The 22,516-nt window shown below is 36.2% G+C and overlaps 1 long non-coding RNA gene across 1 annotated transcript in view; it reads right to left on the reverse strand.

Moving 5' to 3' along the window:
* The window catches only part of LOC148055568 (uncharacterized), a 133,452-nt gene that overhangs the window by 48,114 nt on the left and 62,822 nt on the right, over window positions 1–22,516 (reverse strand). The window contains exons 6-7 of the long non-coding RNA XR_015705244.1: window positions 16,396–16,434; window positions 6,069–6,223 (exon numbers count right to left, since the gene is read on the reverse strand). This is a non-coding gene — a long non-coding RNA (uncharacterized LOC148055568). The remainder of the gene's footprint in view (window positions 1–6,068; window positions 6,224–16,395; window positions 16,435–22,516) is intronic.

Here is a 22,516-nt window from a genome sequence, read left to right on the forward strand (position 1 = left end):
ATGTTGGGCATAAAGTCTGCAAAAAACATACATAAAACTTTCCCTCAGGGCTCTTTTGTCACCTCTTGAATGAAATCTCAACCTTGGTCACTGAAGTGTGGAAAGACTCCTCTTTGTGTGTAGGTCAGCCAAGCACAGAAGGTGGCACCTAACCTAAGGAGATATTTCCTTTTTCCAGCTCAGTGGACTGTTTAGGCTGACAAGGCAGGGTGAGCAAACCTACCATTGTCTCACAGCTGTAATAAGTCTGACTCCTTCCCTTGTGCTCCCACCAGCTACCCTGAGTTAAGAAGCTGAGTTCAGTCAGCTCACAGAAGGACCCAGCCTGAAGGGCAGACAGAGAAAACAACCAGGAGCAGTGGCTGGGGGCTGCAGGGGAGCAAGACTTCCACCTTTCAGAGGTGGAGAGCCATAGGATCCACTAAGCCACCAATGAAAACAATGCCTTCATCTTGCCACCCTGCTTGTTAAAATATCAGAACAGCACAGACAAAGGAACAAATTTCAGTGAGAGTATTGGTACCTGAAAAGACTCCAGCAGTGTTCAAATGCTATGTGCTCTACCAGAGAAGCAGTCTCCCCAGGATGTGTAGCCCTAGATGCACAGTATGCCTGAATATAGAAGCCTATAAGTCAATTGCATGTCCAATGGAAACGGACAACAGAAGGAAAGAAAAAGTTGTTTCCAATTTTATCTCACCAAAATAGATAAAGCAAAATGCTTTTATATTTTTTATTTTTTCAGTCGTCTTTCCTGGTATTAATGGTCCAATTTTTTATTTTTTTTTTTACTTTTTCATTTTTAATCTTAAGCAAGGCTTCAAGGTAATTGAATTACAAGAAATTATTTCCCAAATAGTGCTGTGGAGAATTCAGAAACAGGAGCACTTGGATCGTTCAGCAAGCATCCAGCTTCTCCAAAGTATGACAGAGATATTAGAAGGTCTTCCCATTTCAACAGTCTGAGCCATACGGAGAGCCAGTATGACAGAAATCAAAGGAGGAAGAAGCATCTTTGGTCAGTGCTGATAATCAGGAAGGATCTCTGAAATGCAGTAAGACACTGAGAACACTTGAACCCCCCAAGTTCTCAAGGGAGTTTTTGACATATCACAACATCTTTTGCATTTGCACTTTTACCAATCTAATGATATTATTTTTTCTGCAAAACCACCACTCACATTTCTATTAAATGCAATTCAGCATGGGATTTTTTTTCCATGAGAAAATGGCAATGATGTAAGGTGTGAATCTTAGCAGTTTTCATTAAATCTTTGCAAAGGGCAGTCCACAGTAACTTCACACAATCAGTCTTATTTTAAGTTAATTTAGTAAGGAAGAAGAACAACTAAACTGAAAGACATAAACTCAGATGACATACACAGCCTTTCTCTGTGTTTTGGGGTTTTTTTGTGCCAATTTATAAGGTAATGCACGTGCAACTTCCTCTTCTAGACAAGTCTTTTATTGCCTACTTTCAAAAAAAATCTTCTTTGCCTGTATTATCTAAACACCTCTTCATAATTAGATGAATTTTTATTGCTTTTCTGTCTTTTATGTATATATATTTATAGATAAAAGTATATATGTATATAAATATTTTGCTAAATTTTCTATACCAAATACCACTATAATCAGTTGGTATATAATATTTTCTGAGAAAGATTCCATGTTTTGAACTTAAGTGTGTTAAATTAATATATAATAAATCAAAAATACATTAATCACTTTTTAAAATATTGTAAATGAGAACAGTGAAACATACATCTTATATTTTGTCCTGTGACTCATTCTCTGACAATAATTCTTCAGTGTAAAGGATTAATGTACTGGATAATCAATATGCTTTCAGACAGATACTACATCATTGTGTTTCCTTTGTTGGTCCATATTTTCATTATTAACAGTTTATGTCAGCAGTGGCCTCTGTCTATCTGGGGTATTTTTAACTTATTTGATCACTGTGGCATTCTTGACTGTGTGAAGGATCTCAGGTAGCACAACAGAGTAAGAAACCAAAATTAAGACTGACATATTGCAATTAAGATTGCCAAACTAAATCACATAGACTGATTACTGGATTTAATTGGATTGCCTTTAGTTTGCAAAGATTTGTTTGTTTGTTTTCTGCTGTGCTAATAAGCTTGAACAAATTCCTGATTCCAATTTCATTCCAGTTGTACAATCCACTATTTTTAGGGGTTTTATGTTTTATCAAATTAATGCTATCAATTTGCTGAAAGTCATCAAGCCAGAGGTAGTTTTGTTTGCTAGAGAAACTCCTTGGAAATTACGTTGTTTGTAAATGACTGCGCCTACAGAGCAAAGAAGCATGCACTTTAGCAGAACTAATATAACAAACTTTAGGAGCATTTACAGATTTATATGTGTGGATCAACCTTCTTATTCAGTGTATCCTGGGAACATATTCCGCACTGTACCTCCTGTGAACAACAGTCACAGTGCTCACATCATTTTGCATTTTGGCAGAAGCAAACTGTGGCACAAGATCCTTTCAGTTGTTCCTTGTGCTTTGGCAGACAGGCTACACCTTCAGTTGCCAGTCTGACTGCACCACACACATCTTGCTGCTGATGAACATGTTGATGTGCCACACACAACTACTGGGTCAGGGTCTGCCTTTTATCCAGAGCACAGAATTGCATCCACCTTACTGCTGATGGTGTCTGGACTCCCACTGCAGTGGGGCTGGAAGGCATGCTGCTGGGCTGGGCCATGCTGAGAGCTGCACCTGCCTCTATTTATAGCCATTTGAAGTGCAGGGTGTGGAAGTATAAAATGTAGTTGCCAATTTCTCATTCAAGGGAAGTGTTTAGCTCATTCAGAGAGAAGGGTGTGCAGTGTGGGTGACTAGCACACTGCTGCAAAATGAGGTGTTTCCAACTCAGTAGTATAAAAATAACCTTTACTGGTCAGTGTTAGGTTCAGATGTAGTCCAAGAAATTATCCACCATTCTGTATGACAACTTTTACTCAGTAAAGACAATAAGGACTACACCCTTTTGTTTACGGTTTCAGACAGTCTGTGGTGATTGTTTGCTAAATCTTGCCCACAGGGACCAAGCGGAGAGAAAGCTCAGTTTCTTTCTCTAACTGGCCACGTAGAGATGCTCTGAGCTCTTCTCCTAAAAGGGCACAAGGGCACAACTGTCTGTCACAGCAGTGGAAGAAAGGCTGAATCTTTGTCTCAGTAACAATTCAGTCCCTGATGAGTTGTTGGAACAGTTCAGATATGTACTGCTCCCTATCAAAACCATTTGCAAGATTATAGTCTCTTGCCATTCAAGAGAGGAATCCTAAAATGTCCCTGGTTGCAAGCTCTGAGCTGAAATGCTTATGCCCTGTACAAAAGTTCTGACAGATATTTTTGTTGTGTATTTTTTGTGTGATATTTAGATTGATTTTTCTGCTACATCAGAACTTTGACATTTGTTGTACTGCATTGCTTGTTTGGTGGGTTTTTTATTGTTTTTTTGTCCTTGACCTTAACCTTCCGAATATCCCAGAAGTCAGACATCAGTGAAACTCCACTGGATACATCTACTCATGAAATAATAACCTATTTAATTTTGTGCCCTTCTGCACTTCCATTAGTTTTGATTTCACAACCTTTAACAAGAGATCAATGGATTGAAGAACCAGTGCCAGTAAGCCTGCCCATCATTTTGCATTTTGCAAAGATTTAGACAGGAGGAAATAAAATTGTTTCTTAACTCAAGATGAGCTAATTAGCTTCTTCGGCTTATTCCAGTCAAATTTGTGGGTTGTAACCAGTGCACTTATCAGATCTAGTCTGTCTATACATAAGGCAAGGACTGCCATGGTTCTATCTGCAGGAGCAATGATGGCTATTTCAGAGTGCCATACTTATAAGCAAGATCCCTTGCCTTCATATTCCCGTCACTGAGCTTTTAAGGAAACATAAACAATCAAGTAGGCAGAAAAAGGAACGATAAGGACAGCTGTGAAGGTAGAAAGAAGTGGCAGACAAAAGGGGAAAAGAAAGAGTGAGAAGAAAACATAGAAGCTCACACTCCAGTGGCATTTGTGAGAGGAGGGAAATGCATTCTAGAGTACACACAGTCCTTTGATGTACGCACTTTATGTAAGCACTTCTCCCTTAGGGATAGCCACATTGTGAAGTGCAGAAATACATTAATACTTTTATTTTGCAAAGCTTGTAACCCATCATATGTTCCTAGAAAAATTTCTTCTCCCTGCTTCTTTCCTCCTTTCATTTTCCCCTAGTAACTAAATCATCCTTAAATAACTAAATGGCACTCTAATTAGATGACATGAATTTAAAATCTCCAAGATGCGATCTAATCCTAAAAGCAAATAAAGTCTGCAGGTGTCAGAATTTTCAGCATAGAATTACAACTTCAGAACTTACTTAGGGAGGTTTCAGCCCTGGCAGAGTCAAACAGCTCTGTGATTAGCAGATTTAAATACCTCAAGTCCTGTTAGAATCTACAGATGAACAACCCCTTTGTGCTCTCACAGACCTTCACCTGAGAGAGGTGCTCAGAACACAAAGTATACTCTAAAAAATGTTGTTTAACCATGCCCATAGTGGTGTCTATCACAAGTCAGGGGCTTAATTGTTCAACTTAGGTAGCAGCAGGTTCAATTTCTTTTTCAGCATGAGGGTTCCTAACCCTAGAAGTAAACTGCCACCACCAGGAAATTGGCTTTTGACTCACATTTGCATGGCATTATACAGAAATTAGACAAGTAAAAACTGACCAAGTTTTTTGGATGGCCCAGTGAAAAGGACTCTAGTCTTTAAAATAACTGCTACCATTTTACATGCACTGTTATGCAAGTATTTGAACACTGTCTTGAGTAGAAACGTGATTAAGATTATGCAGGAAATAAGATCAAAATTAGAAAAAGTGGTTTATGAAAAAATGCCAGAAAACAATTGATTACATTTTTATCCGTTATCAGTTTTCTGATAAACTTTCTAACAACTTTTTTCCAAAGCACTTATTACTATTTTGACAGATATCCATATTCTTGTGTAAATGCAATATACAATTTCTGAACATTGGATTAGTAAAATGATTCTGTATTTTCTTGTAACTCCCACGGGATTTAAATTTTTATATACAGAGTGGTATACTGTAATAGGATTTGTGTAAATTTCTGGAATTTTCCTTAGTTGCCAATCATTCTTCAGTGAGTTTATGAAAAGCACAGATTGCAAAGTCATCACTACCTGTTCTAATGATCTTAGCTGAAATACATAATGGAACAGATCCTTTCCCACCAAAATGAACAGTTTTCTACTGCAAAATGGGTGAAGATTGGGCTACAATACTTGTTTTTCTTATCTCTGTACAAAAATTTTCCCCATTCAGAATATTTTCTAGGTCACTCAACTTCCTCTTAGGTCCTTTTTATCTGTTACTCTGATAATATTTAATTTGAATTTATACTAAAGGGTAAAAATTGAGAAAACACTGTACTGAGGGCTTTGAGGTAAACTGTTTCAGCAAGCACATGAGGATATAAAGCAGAAAACTCATAGTTTTCTAAATATACCTATATTCATTGAAAATCAGACACACCTCTAAGCAATGATCTTTTCCTAATGAAATATACTGGCTGACCTAATAGGTAGGGTTTTTTGTTCAGTCCTAGACTCTCCATACAAATAAAACATCAATCAGTTTCAGAAATAGACTTACCAGGTAAAGAATTTTGCATATAGTCCTCATGCTTCTTTACATCATCTTCACAATATTTGCAGATATCATGAAAGAATTAAAATTTATTCAAATCACGTAAAATTTATCAAAACAATGTATTTTCTCCTCACTTTAAAAGAGGAAAACCACAGTTCCTAGACTTAAGCATAACAATATTGGGCACTGATTTCCAAATTATGACATTTCTTCTTGTTTGGTTGATTTTTTTTTTTAATATACTAAAAGCAGAGGATAATGTATAGCTATTTAGAGTCCCTATATTTCTTTCTGAATAGGCAATAGGCATGTGAACTGCATGTATTATCTTGGATTTAGTACATCTGAACACATTACCTGCATCTGTGGAGTCACCACGCTTTTGAGGCTTTTACACACCAAATACTTGGAAATCTCAGGAAAGTGCACTGAGCTGGGCAGTATCAATGGCAGTAGTTGAAGTCCTTTCAGCCTCTACTTCATCATGGAGATCTTTACTTGAGACAGTGTTCCTGAATCATGAGTAGCCAAATTAGAAGTGTTCATTTAGATAAAAATTCATAGATGAAGTTAGAATCATAGACTCATAGAATGGTTTGGGTTGGAAGAGACCTCAAAGATCATCTAGTTCCACTGCCCTGCCATGGGCAGGGATAAAGTTGATTATTAATATTGTGTTGATGTAAAAGTATTGTGTGACAATGAGTGGCTGCCATCAGACATGAGTAATGAAAGCTGGACATTTCATACCAAGCCATCTGCCATCATTCTGTCATCCAGCATTTTGAAAGAAAAGCATTCAAGATCAAGGAATGGTTTGCTAATATATACCACAATTGGAATAATAATTTGTTCTTATTTGTTCAGGTCATGTTAATGTAGCTTATCTGTTTATTTTAAGTCATGCTTGCTCTTGGCTGAACACAGTACAGACAGGAATACATTCTGTCTTCATTTGCACCTTGCAACTGGACTAGTGAAAATGAAATTTTATGACCAGTAATTGTCTACAATGTAGCACACAGAGTGAGAAGTTCTTCTGTGTCCTGACCATTATAAATTTGCATCGCTCTACTGAAAGGATCATCGAGCCACCAAATACTGAAGAAAACATATGTAACATATTTAAGCAATATTAGAAAACAGTATGATCCTACTCAATTCCAATCTACTCATTAGGACATCAGAAGCAACCTTGATTCCAGCTATTAACTTTCACTTAATCAGACGAAATGATACTGGTGTGGTTTGTGTTTTTTCTTTTTTTAAAAAATATATTATTCTCAATTCCTCCTCAATTCCTCTGAAAACTTATAGCACCGATGAGACTGAATTGTACAAGGTTCACTGTTTTATAGGGTGATTTCTAAAAGCTGTGCATAGCGCTACTAACAAGAATTCAAAGATTTGTTTATACCTACCTCAGTGTTTTTCTATAATTGTGCATAAAAAGAGGGAAAAAACTCAGGCCAGAGTTAAATATAATTTTAATTGTTGCTATGACATATGGAAATTCCACGTAGAATTCATTCCAGAATTACAGAGAACAAAAAGTGAGAAAGAATGCTGGGAGACATTTTCCTTTCTATAAAGTCTGGGCAAAACTGTGCCTTCCACATTTTTCAGACTTTTGTTTTCTATGCGCCATGAATAATTCTGTAAAGATGGCCCTACAGGGAGGAGCACACTGAGATGCAGGATGTTGCTGCATATTCTCTTGCCAGCCACTGAGAAACTCTAGGTAAATCACCACATCTGTGCTTCGGTTCCCTTTCTGTGAAGAAGAGGCTGCTTCCACCTTCCTATCTTTTTTTTTCATCTAGAAAGTGTTTATTCCTAAATCATTTCCTACTGCACCTTTGTACGAAACGCAGTGAAACCCTGACTTTAAGGACAATTTGGATTCACTGACCAAAGATCAAACACAGCTGTCCAGATTTGCTAGTTTTAATTCAGTAATTTAGAGTTGTGTAAATAATAAAGATAAAAAATAAGTAGAGATTAATCTCAGATTATTTGTCAAGAATTTTAAAACAAGTAAAGAAATGTGGTTCTCTGGGTGCTAAATCTTGCTTATTCTGCCATAAAAACTTACATGTTTAGAGTAAATTGCCTTCAACTGAATATAAGCCATTGTTAACAGAGTGTTGTGAGAATTAATAGATTTATATTTTCCACTAGTCACAGGGTATTAATCTTCCTTTAGTCAGTCCCCTCCCATTTGTGAAGTGAAACCATCAATACTTTAAGAAATGCTAACAATCTTTGATATGTGCATGATCTAATTTTTCATGTAGATCACAGACAACAGAAATTTGGAAGACTCAGAACCTAAAAATCACTTGTTCTTCCCCCTTCTTTGGAGAACCCTGTTTGTTTGTTTTTTTAAATGAAGATGGAATACAAGTTCTCAGTTTCAAAAAACAAACAAACAAACAAACAAGCAATCTATTTGTCTTGCACTAATCAGTTGTACAATGCTGCTGCCAAAGCTAATTCTGTAAAAGAAAAAAAAAGGTGAGGGGAGAGAAGGAAAGATAGCCCACTGGATACACATGGGCTGCCAGTTTTCCAGGACACTTATCTCTCAAGTGCATGCTGCACACTTTCACTAGCCTTCTAGCTTTTAAACTATCATTCTTTATGATGATAATGAAGATGGCAGGCAGCAGATGCTTCATCTTGACCATGAAAGAAAGGGAAAAGTGTGACTCTGGATGTTCTTAAGAAAATGAAGATCATGATCAACAGACACTTGGGAGATTAGTGTAAACACTGTGTTCAAAGCACATTAAAAATGTGGAGAAACTCATTAATGCTATAGCATATGACTACTCTCCAGGGTTAAAGAAACATGATAAAGTTTATGTTACTGTAGATACGAGTGGACTACCAAATAAATAATTCAATTAATTCAAACTCTCTCTGTCTTTTATTGTAAAGAACATCTCCTTTATTCCTGATGCACATTTCTTTTTTCTTTTGTTCCATGGAAAAACAAATAGCTGAGCTTACTGAGCATGTGTGCTTGTTACTAGCATTTGTTTGTGAGCTAGTATACAAGCTCTCTGAAGCCAAAGAATATTAAAAGTGGGCAAGCTCTTCAACTCCCATGAAAATTAGAAACCCGATAGAAGAAGTGCAAGGGAAAAATAGAGAATGGCAGGATATATTTTGAAAGATGAAAGGAACCTAGAAGAGCAGCAGTCTAATTAAACCAGAAGTGGATATGCTACAACCAGAGCACTCTTCTGTAAATGATACATCGTTAAAAGACATTAAAGCTTCGTTCCTGAGGTAAAATTGTTACTACTAAAATAAGATAAGAAAAACATGAGAGAGAGAAAGACTAAATTAATGTTATAAAGTCCATCCCCCTAAGAATAAAGATAAAGGACTGGAAGAAAAATACTTTTTAAATAAACTAATTCTGGAAGACATCAGAGAAAACAAAATATAGACTATTAGAATGAAAAAAAATAGCTAGGCATAAGAGCTACAATGTTGATTATAATCATTTTCATATCTTCTACTATCTTATTCATGTGATCAAAATATTCTTCATAAACTTGACAAGGTGTCAGAGCACTCACAGTACTACATAATAATATTTTATTGATGCATGGGGGCACTAGAGGGCCACTTTTCAAAAGCAATCATAATTTTTAGATATTGTAGCTTTTAGTTACCCAACATCTGACTTATAATAGGCCTGCTTTCTGGGTGAGCTAAGTACTCCCTATTCCACCTGAAGTCTGCAGAATTTTCTGTGACATCTTTTGAGCCTATGGTATTACTCTCTGGTCACAAAAAATAGATGCATCTACTACCTGTAGCCAGTTCTGCAGCAGGGGTTTTAAGCTATGAATCACACAAGTCCATCACAGGTTCAGAAGCAGAAGGATTACTACCTAACTACCGGTTTTTATTTTTCACAGCTTGATCATCGTATTAGGCTATGTTATGGATAGTTGCATCAAAAAATTAGGAAACATGTTCAGTAAAACACTTCTGTGAAGATGCTGTAATAGTGATGTGATGCTTTTGCTTCCTTTTGACAAGCATCTATCAAAACACAAATGCTCAAGTGTAACTGAACTATACGTGATACTCAAACGTATTAGCAATGTGCAAAAGACTAGTAGAAAACCTTAAAATCTGCAATGGGAATAATAGCTAAGATCATTAGTAAACTGAGCTGGTTCCATAAATGACCCAGAATGAATAGTGATTCATCGAAAGTCCATTCTAGGAAGACGGAAATAAACTTTCCCCCAGTATTTTTTTCACTAAAGCAGCTGTTTTTACAATGTGATTTTATTTGCTTGGATGAGGGCTTGCACTGCAGAGCAATTTGCAAGGTTAAGTACACTGAATGGAAAAGCAAGGGTATAAAAATTTGTTTGTTGTGAAAACATACTAGTATTTAAAAAATTAATTTTCCAGACAGTTAATCAAGATGTGTTTGACATTCAAAAGAACCAAAATATTTTGGTCGTTAAGTCAATAGAGGAAAAATAGAAAATAGAGGACACAAGACCCTAGTCTCTCCCAATGTGATCTATTGCAACATTATTTATCTCAAACATATCTTCCACCAGAAAATATTATGGATTATATTTTCTTAGATTATACATTTTTAAGAAGTGACTGTGTTCCCCATGTTTGAGGGAGACCCAGGGATCACAGGGTTTCTTAGTACTATATCCATGTAACTGATACACAGAGTTGCATTTCGTTATTTATGTTAATATAGAAATAAAGAAAATTGAATAGTAAAAACAGTAACTATCAAGTTGGCATTAAAGAAGTAAATTTAAATCTCCACAGACTATTCCTATGGCAGATGGTGCTTGAAGAAAGAACAAACCCAAGCAGAGCCTAGGCTTGTTGCAAAGGCAATAATCTTGGTGTGAGCCAAGTCTTAGGAGAGCTGGAGATGAAACAGCTAGTTCAGAAATCCTGTGTAAGATTATGAGCACATAGTTAGTCTGTAAACTGAAATGACAGTTGTTAGTTAGTGGCATGATCTATTCCATGTTCAGATCTTCAGAGGGTTTGCAGGAAGCAAACCCAATAATTTTGTCATATTACAGCACAAAGGTGCACAGAAGAAGAGAAGCAGGAACAAGCAGATGAAAAAGGGATCAATACCCTCCACAGGACCTGAAGGAAGTCACATACGTGCCTTTGCTGTGCAGGCACTATGGGAAATTTAATCTCTTTTTTGTTGTCTACATTGTAGATTTGCTGTTCTGACCATCTCCAAATTAAGCTTAGTTTAAAATGTTATTTCATATAGAGTCTTAGCAATTCTTATGGAAGTACTCACACTTTGCAAAATATGAGGTTGTTCAGCTCTCAAGTTGTATTCACGATCTTAGGACTAGTTTCAAGCTGTGGAGTTGGTAATTCCTCTTGTGTTACATAAAAATTACCCAATATTTGCCCCGATATGAATGGGTATAGTTTTTAAGAGTTTGAGTTGTGATATATTCCTTTGAGAAGTTTCCTTTTCCTTTTCACAGTAATTGTTATCTCACAACTTTCACAAGAGACTTTGATGACAAGAGATATGACGTGGGTATAAGCCTGGGTCATGGCTAATACATTTGAATAGCGTAGAAGCATACTCCAGCCCTTTTGAATGGAGACATGGCAGCAGCGCAACTGACTCTAGTAACCCTCTAAGGAGAAGCACTCACAGCTTACCAGGATACTCAGCATAACACATAGTTAGAAGATCAGAAACTGTCAGGCAGAGCCTTGGAGAGGAAAGGGTACAAAGGGGCAAGGAAAATTGTAACAAAAGCGCAGGTAGGCAAGACAGAATAATTTTTAGACAGAACTTCTGTCACCAAACAATCCAAGGAGAGAAAAAAAACTTTCTTCAAGACCAGGTGGACTCATGAGAAACCCTGACAAAAAGAATGGAGACAGCAAATCCAATAGTGATGAAGAAATGCAGCTGGGGTCAGTTTATACTGTGCAACAAAGGTGAAACAGGCCATGGCACAGACTGAAATTGCAGTCAATTGTGGAAGGAATCAATTCCTTCAGTGCTGCACTTATTGATATTAGTTCATAAAAGTAAAAGGAATTTGTTCTATTCTCAGATAATCCATGCCCTTGTTTTTTTAATATAAACACCAAGATACAAATGTTACTATTTAATACTTTAATACTATTAAATACTATTTAATACTTTATGTAGAACCTTTGGCCAAAGTAAGTCTCTTCCTTACACTGTGGTGTAAAGAATCAAGTGGTTTTCAGTGAAGCAGTTTCGTGTACATAAAGGTGTAAGCGAGAACAGAATTTGTCCCACTGAGTGTAGTTTGCTGGGGATTCCTACGGATTTTGAACAATTATTATTTTTTTCTCAGATCAGTAGTTTTAGTACAGCAGAGTACTCTACTTTCCACTAGTGTAAAATGAATGCTTATTCAAGATTAAAAAATATTATTACAGACCAACAAAGGCTCAAAACATTTAGGTTTCAGAAATACTTTCAGATAATCTATATTGAATTAAATAAGATGGTGTGATTTTTTTTTCAATTGCTTTTCTCCAAAGGAAAAAATACTAACCTGCAGGATTTGTAACCTAGTGGAATGTATGAAAAATGAAAAAAGAAGCAGATGGGAAATCAAGTCAAATTTGTGCTGCCTTGGATGTCCTAAGAATGTGTATCTTCTGTAAATGGAGTTGAAACTCCTTCTTATAAAAGTGGCATTTTTATTACGTAGAAGCTCAACCGAGATATAAAAAGTATAATTCTCCAAGTAGTTATATTTCAAATTCTATCCCTTTTTCTCATTCTTGGATGATGGGGGGTAGGAAAGAGGATCAGGAATTCATTTCATGGAAGTATGTTATAACCTAAAGGACATTACCAACCTCTCTAAGGGAAATCTAAAGGATGTGCACCTTAAAATGACACCTGGTAAGTCCTTCTATCTAAAGATCTTCACGAAGTTTACTTTTTTAGTATTAGAATCTATAGTGTTAGGTTATCCTGATGCCCTCTTTTGCTCTTTGTCTGTAACTGATATAAAATAATATGGCTTTGAAGTGGCAAGGATAGTTAATATTGTTAATTACTCCTTTGCACTGTAGTGATAGGGCAATCGCTACATAGCATAACTTATCTCTAAGCACTTTATGAAACTGCACTTTAGAATTGATTTTTACAATCAAGTAAGAAAAAAACATAACCATCAGCAAATTCTGTTGCTATATTTAAGTGGTGTTACCAAGGGGAATGCGGTGCTACAGCTTTGTGTACAGTGATTCTGATTCTCCCTTTCATCATATATTTGCTTGTGGCCAGTGCTGGCCTGAATTTGGGTCATGCTGACAATTAGGATTCCCTTTCAGCTCATGGCTGCTTTTTCAGTCATCACAATTAACTCCTGGTTTAATCTAGTTTTTAGAGTGGCATATTCTCTTTATCCGCCACTGCCCTAATAATGGTATCTTTCATTAACCTTATGAAGACTATGCTTTTATGCCTGGTCAAGAGTCAACCCCTTGTATGGGTAATGCTGGAGAATGTGGCACTTGTCTTACTCTTCTTGACAGGTTCTGTAGAGGAATAAATGTCAATGGCCCCTCACTTGTACTCGCATTCTTATCTTTGGGGATGCAGCCATCAAGAAAGCAAAGAAAGGATCACACTCAGCTGTTGAGGCTTTCCACATTGCCGTTTATCTGGATGAAGGCAGCAGACTTGTCAGTCACAAAGCAAAAAAGGAACTGAGTTCTTGAAATGGGGATAGCTAAGAACCGTCATTAACTATCTTCCTAAAAAGGACACAGACCATGTGTCAGTGTTACTGTTGGCCCAATGGATAGGTGAAATCTTGTAATCAGCATTAAGAGGGGAGAAATGAAAGGGAGAGAAGAGCTACTTACAATGCCTTGTTACCTGCATTGTTTCAATAAATTACACTGTTTCTTTGTACAGATGGTAAATGTTATCACATCTACAGCTGTTAACTATGCATCCAGTGCTGATGCTCATAACATGTCTCCTACAAGCTCAAGGCTGAACAATTTGTCATCTCATTAAGCCCTTTGGAGACATTTATGCCTCAGGGGGCTCAGTCAATCAACAGCAGTAGAGAAGAGCTGCATTTCAAGTTTTCTTATTTATAGGACTTGAATAAGCAATGAAAGTGGGTGCAAAACACTTTTAAACTAAATGTGCAATCATCATCATAACTTGGAATCTGAACACATGACATTCAAAGTTGAGCAAATTGCTTATGTTTCAGAAGACTCACCAGAGTTAATCGGCAATCAGAGATCACTCAGCTGGTATGCAAAACAAGAATGGGGGAGAAGGGTAGCAAAATGAGTAGGAAAATGGTGGAGATGAACAACTGAAAGAGATCGTTCAATCAGTAATATCACCAGCAAAAGGTGCAATAATACAGTTGTCATCAATTTTCTTGTGTACATCAGCAGGGGAATACCCACAGAAACCATGACTACAGCGTGGTTATACTCTATCCCAACAGGTACCCAAAGGATACTGCATATAATGTGCTGTGTCAGAAAATGCATAACAGACAGTACAAGGCACACAGTGTTTTAAATGACTACCATACACATGTGATACTGGGATGACCGACAGAAACGTGAAGAACATTGCTGTGTGGGATAATTGACTTGATATTTCTGGGATTGAGATTTCAGCTTCTTCTAGTGACAGACTTAACTATGTCTGTCTGAGCTTTCAGGCCACAGCACTACACCGTCTTTAAGGCCCTGGTTGTCCAGCTCCTGCAAGACCATTTTAGTCTGTACTTTTAATTCCCTGGCTTTGTGTGTATAAGAACATGCTAAAAAATATGAGATATAGAATGAGTCCTTCTGTACTAATTGTCCCCCCTATTCTTGGTAAACATGTATCCACAGCAAATATATTACACAGAGTATAACTCTGTATCTAAAGGGCAGTGTTTGAATGAAAAGCCTTTGCTGCTGCTGACAGTGCTGCCAAGCGCTTCCACCCCTTTTTCATAGATCAGTTTTTATTCTGTATTAATGTGGCCATGTAAAAATTAGCTGGTTAATGCATTTTAGTCCTGCACAGCTCTATTGCATGTGGTTTGCAGTGTTGAGGTGTTGAAGTCGGGAAGCAGTGGGTCATATCCTAAGGCAATGTACATCAGCATAGCTCTAGCGAAGTCATTAAGTAAAATCTTTTTTACCAGACAGAAAGCAGTATTTCTTATCAAAACCTGTAGCATGTGGATTGTGATTTCCAAATTGACAGCAATAACTTTTCTACTCAGCTTTTCTTCCTTTAAGACCTACCCCATCTTAAATCAGATATGTTTATATCCTTACAATTTTAAATACCGACAGCTGCCATTTCTGTTATTGATTTGATCCTCCCTTTATTCTGCCTCAGTAAACTGTTCTTGTGGAAATTATGTTTGATGACATGTCTTAAGAGCACACAGGACAGTCTGAGGATATTAGTATAGTTTCTCCTAATTTGTAGAAATCAGGCCCACATCTAAGTGACTAAGTATGCAAAGCCCAAAACATTTTGTTTTTCAGTAATTATTTAGTGTCTTAGGTTTTGGTGTCAGAAATTATGTCTGAATTAAATCTGTAAATATTACTTCTTATTTAGTAACATGCCTGCAGATCCATTCAGTGTGAAAGCCTTAAAATCACATGATTAGTCAGTTTTCTTAAAATCAAAATTTTGAGAGTTAAAATGAGAAATGTAGGAAGAAACTCTATTATTAGCATTGGAATACATATTTTCATATACAAGAATTTAAGATCGGTTGTTCTTTTCTGCAGAAAAAAAAAGTATTTCCTCATTGCTACTTGTTATCTTCCAGTCAAGAAGACATGAATGCGAGACAGTCTGCTTTGGCACAGGGACAGCTCCACGAAGAAACGTTCTAAAACAGGAACTGAGCAAAGTAGTTTATGCTAAGAATATTACTCAGCTGCCATAGAGGTACCTGGAAGACTCCCGCTAATTTCAACAGGAGTTGAATTTGGATGTATGTTTACAAACCATTGCCAAGAATTTTGATTAAGGAAAAATATCAGCACAAAAATGTGTTTAATACAAATGTCACTAGATGGGGAACACAATTCTATTCTTCAGTAAAAGGGAAACTTAATTATTACATCATTTCAACTGAAAAAGAATTAAAATACATTAAATATATAGGAAACATATTAAACAAGTGCAGTACATATCAGAATGTGCCTCATTTACAGGTTGTTTACAGTTTGCTAAAGATATTTTTTAGTGTCTCTAGAGAATTTTTAGAAACAAGGTTAATAGAGTAACAAATATATAAGGTCTTTACACTCTACTGTCTTATAGGAATGCATAACAGGCATAAAGTTATTGCTTTAGAGGAGTTATAGAAGTATTAAACAATTGTGAAAGAAAAATCAGCCAGAAGTTAAGAATAAATACACTGAAATTGAAATACATGAAATTACCTTGCTCTAAGTCTGGAATTTAGTAAGTTATGAAACAGCCTGACAAAATATATTAAAAAGTAAGCATTTATTCACAGTTTAAATGTACATAAATTAGATTCATTTTCACAGTCATTTACAGATCTACTACTGCCAGGATGTATGCAGCTATATGTTAGTATAGCTTCAGATATCATTAGATTAAAATTATTACCTTTGGGAAGATGGCCTCTGTACTGCTACAGGACAATTCCTAGTTTAGAAAATAAGAAAATGGCATTGAATAAATTAGAAAATATTCTGGAACATATGCATTTAAACAATGGTGAGCATGCGTTATATATGCTTCTCTCCATGGAAACTACAGAGGACATCTATCTGCTACTGATCTCAGCTATGGAGCATAAACATTCAGCTCAAGTTTTTTCTACAGATGTGTGTCATATGGTCTTCCATTCAATACCTGTGTCAACCACTATGATAACAATCATCTAAATAAACACTATTATCCTTTTATTTCTGATGGAAGAAAATTAGTTTCCTCGGATAAAACAGCAAAGCAAGGGAATTCAGCTTGGAAGACACCTTACAGAATTTATACCCACAGACTATATCAAACCAAACACACAAGACAGTTTCCGGATGCCTACGCTCTCCTACAGGTTGCCTTCTGTCTGCATTGAGCTTACGTACACTACTCAAAGCAGCTCTGATAGCAATTGGCAGGAGTTTGCTAGCTATGTAATTTTTTTTCTCCTTTCATTATTTCAACTTGCATAGATAACACTCCTATATGGAAATCAGTTACTTCCACTTATTTATTACAGTTTACAAAGTAAGTTTCATAGCTCCCACATGCAGGAAGTAAACATCACCTAATGCCAGGCATACTCTTTTGCCCCAACTATCTCACCTGCACGCACGCACACACACACAGAGCCCAGAATTGTGTCTGAGATGGGAGAATTAAAATCATTACCAAAAATATAGTATGCCCATAAGTAGAGTTTAACAATTTTTAAAAAAAACAGCAATAGGTTCAATGCTGCACTAAAAATTGTAGTCAAAACCACATTGCTATGTCCTCTGAATAATGTCATATACTTTATAAATCCCTTGAAATATTATTTCAATCCCAAATATTGGATGACGAGCTGGATTTATTCTTCATGTTGTCTAATGGTCCAACTATCAGAAAAAGAATCCAAGTTCCTTACCAAGAAGTCTGAGGTAACACCATAGTGTGAAAATATGGCCTTCCATTTATTTTTCTCCACTGTAAGCACTGAACATCTTTAATTCATATTCAATAAGGAAGTACTCCCCAGGCATCCAAACCTCATACCCTGATTCCAGTTTGAGATTTGATTATCCACCTTAATCCCATTAGACTCTGATCTTTTAAACAGCAGGAAAATTGCTGACAAAAACGCCACCAAGAACATTAAAATTACATTCACAGGGGGAATTTAATATTACAATTAGTTGCAGTAGCAACATAAGCATTGTAATTGTTTACATTTATTTAGCTACTGAGTGAGAATTAAAAAATATTGAAGGAAATATCAAGAGCAATTGTTCTATAAATGAAAAAATGGAGGAGGAAAGGAAAACAATTAAAATTTCTAACGAACAGGACTAAGTTCCATTTGCTTCTAACTTAGGTGTTGTTGATAACTTTAGTCTAGTTATTAGAAAATGGGACTTTTAGCTTCTCTGCATAAATGAAATACATGCATTTCTTTTAGAGTTATGTTTATCAGAAACAATCCCTTAAAGAATTGTGTGGTATAAGGAAATCTGAAGTTTTCCATCATTTGAGGAATTAACCTGATGGCAAATGCCTAAGGCCCATTTACGAAACCAACTGTACTGGAGGGGATCTCACCTCTGCTTCCCTTTACTGAATCTCTTTGTCCCAAGATAGGTGCATCGAGCCCTACCTCTTCCCTGCCAGATGTTTGCCTAATCCATTTGAAACAACCTCTAATGACAGGGATTCCACAGTCTTCTGAAGCAACCAGTTTTGGTTCTTCATCCTCATTACTACTTGACATGTCTCCCTAACATCTAACCTAGATCCTTCTTGCTATAGCTGTCCATCATGGTTATGGACAGTACATTTCTCCTTTCTCTGTGCATATTTGAAGGTCATCATGCTCAAATGATGGAATGGACAGACAATAACCTGATGCAGCTCAACAAAGGCAAATGCAATGTCCTGCCCCTGAGGGAGAGTACCCTCATACATCAGTGCAGCCTGGGGCCCAGCTGGCTAGGTAGCAACTATACAGAACGGGACTTAGCAATCCTGGTGGATAATGCCTTGAAAATTAGTTCATCCTTTGTTTTTCTAGCCAGCTCTTTCCATAGATGTGTTTGTGTATGAAAAGGAGTTCTTGAGAAGACATAGATGACTATTCTGGGACGTGCACAGTGGAAGAAGAAGGGGCAACAGATACGAAGATGAACAAAGGAAATTCCAGCTGTACATACTGACAGTTCTTCCCCATGAGAGCGTTTAAACACTGGAACAATTTACCCAGACAGGCTGTGAGATCTCCATTCCTGCAGGTTTTGAAACCTCAGCCAGACAAAGCCCCAGTTGGCCTGCTTTAAGTCTGAATTTAGCCCTGCTCTGAGCATTTCAGATAGGAATATGAAGTTCTAATAATAACCTTCAGCCAACAAGTAACAAGTGAATTAACATCCAGAAAATCCAAATGCTTTTAAAGGAGACACATATTGGAAAGAAGACTAAAAGCGGATAGGCTGAGAGCCTTCTAACATGCTGAACATATGCACAGAATTCAAATACTTCAGCACGACAAGAATTTACCAACATATACATATTTCAAGGTATTTTATTCATAATGCACGATGTGCCTTTTGACATTAGCTTATAGCTGTACCTTCTATCCTTGCAAGCCATTCCGACACACTTTTCTATTAAATGTCTTCTAATTCTGCAAAAGCAAGCCAAAACACCTTCAACATATTGTGCCATTACTTTCAAGATTCTATTTAAAAAAAAAAAGTTACTCTGGATTTGAAAAAAAAGAAAAAAAAAAAACCAGAAATATCCTAGAGTGGATAATAATAATAAATAATAAAATCCCAATAAATAATAAATAATAAAATCCCAGTTTTATTCTCCCTATGAAAAAGAGAGAGAGATATTTTTAATTACGTCTTTGCTTTTATGTGGCAGTTGAATTTTTTTCCTTCCTTAATTTTTCTGTGCTTAAAGACTAGCTACTTTGGTAATGAGCATCATACAAGCAAGTGGAAAAGGTAGTAGTTGAAAGGAAATTCACAAAAACATGAATAAGTGTGTGTAAGTGTGAATGTAAGAATACACATTCACAGTGATGAGAGTTAGTAAGCCATTTTAGGAGAAGTAATGTGAACAGTAAAATATTCAATAAATTATATATATCTCCCCTATTTTTCAGATTTTTGTCTGAGAAGAAGCAGCATTTTGGACCTAGTGTATCAAATTTTCAGAAGAAAGTTTTAACTTCATCCCTGTTTTTTCTACTCAGCCTTTCTGAAGATGTACACTGCTTCTACAACCCCCTTAATGTACTGTAAAAAATCCACTTCCATATTGCAAAAGATTTGTTTGTTTGTTTCCTGCATGTATCTCTGGGTTGGGGAGGAGTGGCTATTTATTTTTTTCCAATGTTTTCACTATTATAGGAGAGAAAAAAATGGAGGAAATTAATATGAGTGTAAAAAAACCTATGAGAGATTTTATTCTGAACTGCACAGATTATTTTGTTTTGTCTATTCTGAACTGTATTTTACCAGACCTGGCATAAGATAAAGTCCAGCATGCAGTCTCTTCCTTCTGTTTATATTTTAAAAGATACATATTGTACAGATGAGCCAATCAATCAGACTTACACCCCTTCCCCGAAAAATCTTTTCTGATCACAACAAATACTTTAAGATGTGAATATAGGAAAGGTCTGCATCAGTCCATCATCAGTGACCACTGCTGACCAGAACTGAAAAGCACCAGATAGGCAGACATTTGCTGCCCTCTTTTGGAACATGTAAGTGAAGATTCAGCAGATAATTCAATGTGGTTTTGTTTTTATCAGATGTTTCCCTTTGCCACATTGCTCGCAAGCAATGGATTTTTAGTCAACTACTTGGCTTACTGAATTAAAAATTCGTTGTTGGGTTAGGCACTTAAACTTCCACCAAAACAAAAAATTTTTACCGAGATGGATTTTTCTAGTACATGGGCTAAGTGGATACACTGAATACATTCTTCAATAACTGAGGAATCGAGCATTTATTTTATTGGATAAGTCTCATACTTTTTCTGTTAATTTTAATAGAAGGGGGTTTATGCAAATGTGTGAAGTGTCCTTGAAAATATAATAGAGTTGGCCTTTCTGTTGTAATGAAAAAAGAATTCATAAAGCGTGGTAATATCTCTTTATTAGTAATAACTCTTTATTCATTATTTATTCTTTATTTATTCTGCCTTCACTTTGACCTGACAAACATGTCACTGAATATTAGAACTAATAAACTGAGAATAAAAGGAGATGCAGCATAAAATTTTAATCTGAAATATTACAGAGGTCTAAGTAGCTTATCACAACTGTCATCACCTACAAACACAGCAAGGAAATTATCAGCAAGCTACCAGAGACCCTAACTGGGGCATTAGGACAATAGAAACAGGATATAATACCCATCAAGGTCATCAGAACTCCACTAGAAAAAAATGGCTGTTTGAAAAGAAAGCAAGGAGGTGTTTTGAAGCAGTTGTGTTGCAAAATTAAGGAGCTTCTGCTAAGCAGGACAGGTTGCTAAAGATAACATTATTGTATGCACAAAGAAAAGTCCATTTACACTACAGACAATCACTGTACACATAGGTTAATCTGTACCAATGTTTTTCTCCTGGATTTTTTTTAATCATGATTGTAAAAGACAGACACCATTTTCATTACCATTTAAATTTTTGGACAGGAAAACATCAAGCAAATTAAACAACGCATTTTTATTCCTAATAAATACTGTCCTATACCATTTTTATACATGATAATTGTTTCAATGCTATGCTTTAATGAAATGATATGTGGTAAAAACAGAATATGGCAATTCCTATTGTTATCAAACTCTCTATAAAGGCAATTCTGCATCGACTTCACCAAAATCAATTCTCTATGCTCCATGACAAGTCTCAACCCCGAAACCAGATCTTGAGTCCAGGTATTCTCTGTGTTTAGGTAGTAACTATTGGACTTTCATGCAATACTTGTTTTATGTCTAGAACAGGTTCTGTCAAGCGCCAAATTAAAATTCTCATAGGAGTTTAAAATTTGTGTCATCTCATTTGTGAGCTGGATGGTTCTGAGTTACAGAATACGGTTACCAGGCTGTGAGAGTCTAAAATGAATTATATTGCTTGGTGTGATTTCTGTCATTGAGGCTATTAACATAATTTAAATGTTGAAAATGTTTTATCAACATCATCAAATATGAAGAAGAGGATTTTAAGTGACTGTGTATCTTTTAGAAGGTAACTATATGGTGACAAATTTGACACATTCAATGCAATGGCTCTACAGCCCCAATTCAGTGAAGTATCATTAAGCAAAGCACTTATATAGTACCTTTCCAAAACAGGGCTTACTTCCTAGAGAGGAAGTTACAAAGATACATAGGACTCTAAAGCTTGCTTGGATTATATACAGTGTTGAAGTATTTCTTCTCCGTTACCTGTTTATTATGCTTTCAACCTTAGAAAGCTTTTGGCTGTAAAATACAAAAATTACAGTGATACATTACATGTTTTTGCAGTATAAATATATCTCCCATTGCTCAGAAGGACCCAGGAGCCAGATCAACCCTTACAATTACTCTGTCATTTTCCTTGTTGATTCTGGACTTAGTGGGATTGACAGTGTATTTTTCTGTCCACCTTAAAAATTTTGAACCATTTCATATCATCTTCCACATTTTGGTTTTTGCCACAGTCTTTTTTGTAGTTCTCAGCTAGCAGGATTAATTAAACTTGAACACATATCTCCAAATTGAGAATATTCCTAAAAAGTTGTTTTGGGAAACCTGAAGCATATTTTTATTGGCCACTACATCACTGTTAACCGTGACTTACTGTTCTTTGTATTGTGTGCATAAACACAGGAGCAGAAGCAATCTTGACCAAAATATATAAGGCCATCAACAGTACAGGGCTTTAACAAATCAGTGGATTCTTGTACTAGTTGCACAGTGCTTCCACACCTGCACCGGAAACCCCTAAAGAAACTCTCCAAAGAAATTCCTCCATAGATTCATGTAGAAAA

The sequence above is a fragment of the Nipponia nippon genome, unplaced genomic scaffold, assembly GCF_047370975.1.
Source record: "Nipponia nippon isolate SJK-2023a ecotype South Korea unplaced genomic scaffold, ASM4737097v1 scaffold_20, whole genome shotgun sequence".
NCBI lineage: Eukaryota > Metazoa > Chordata > Aves > Pelecaniformes > Threskiornithidae > Nipponia > Nipponia nippon.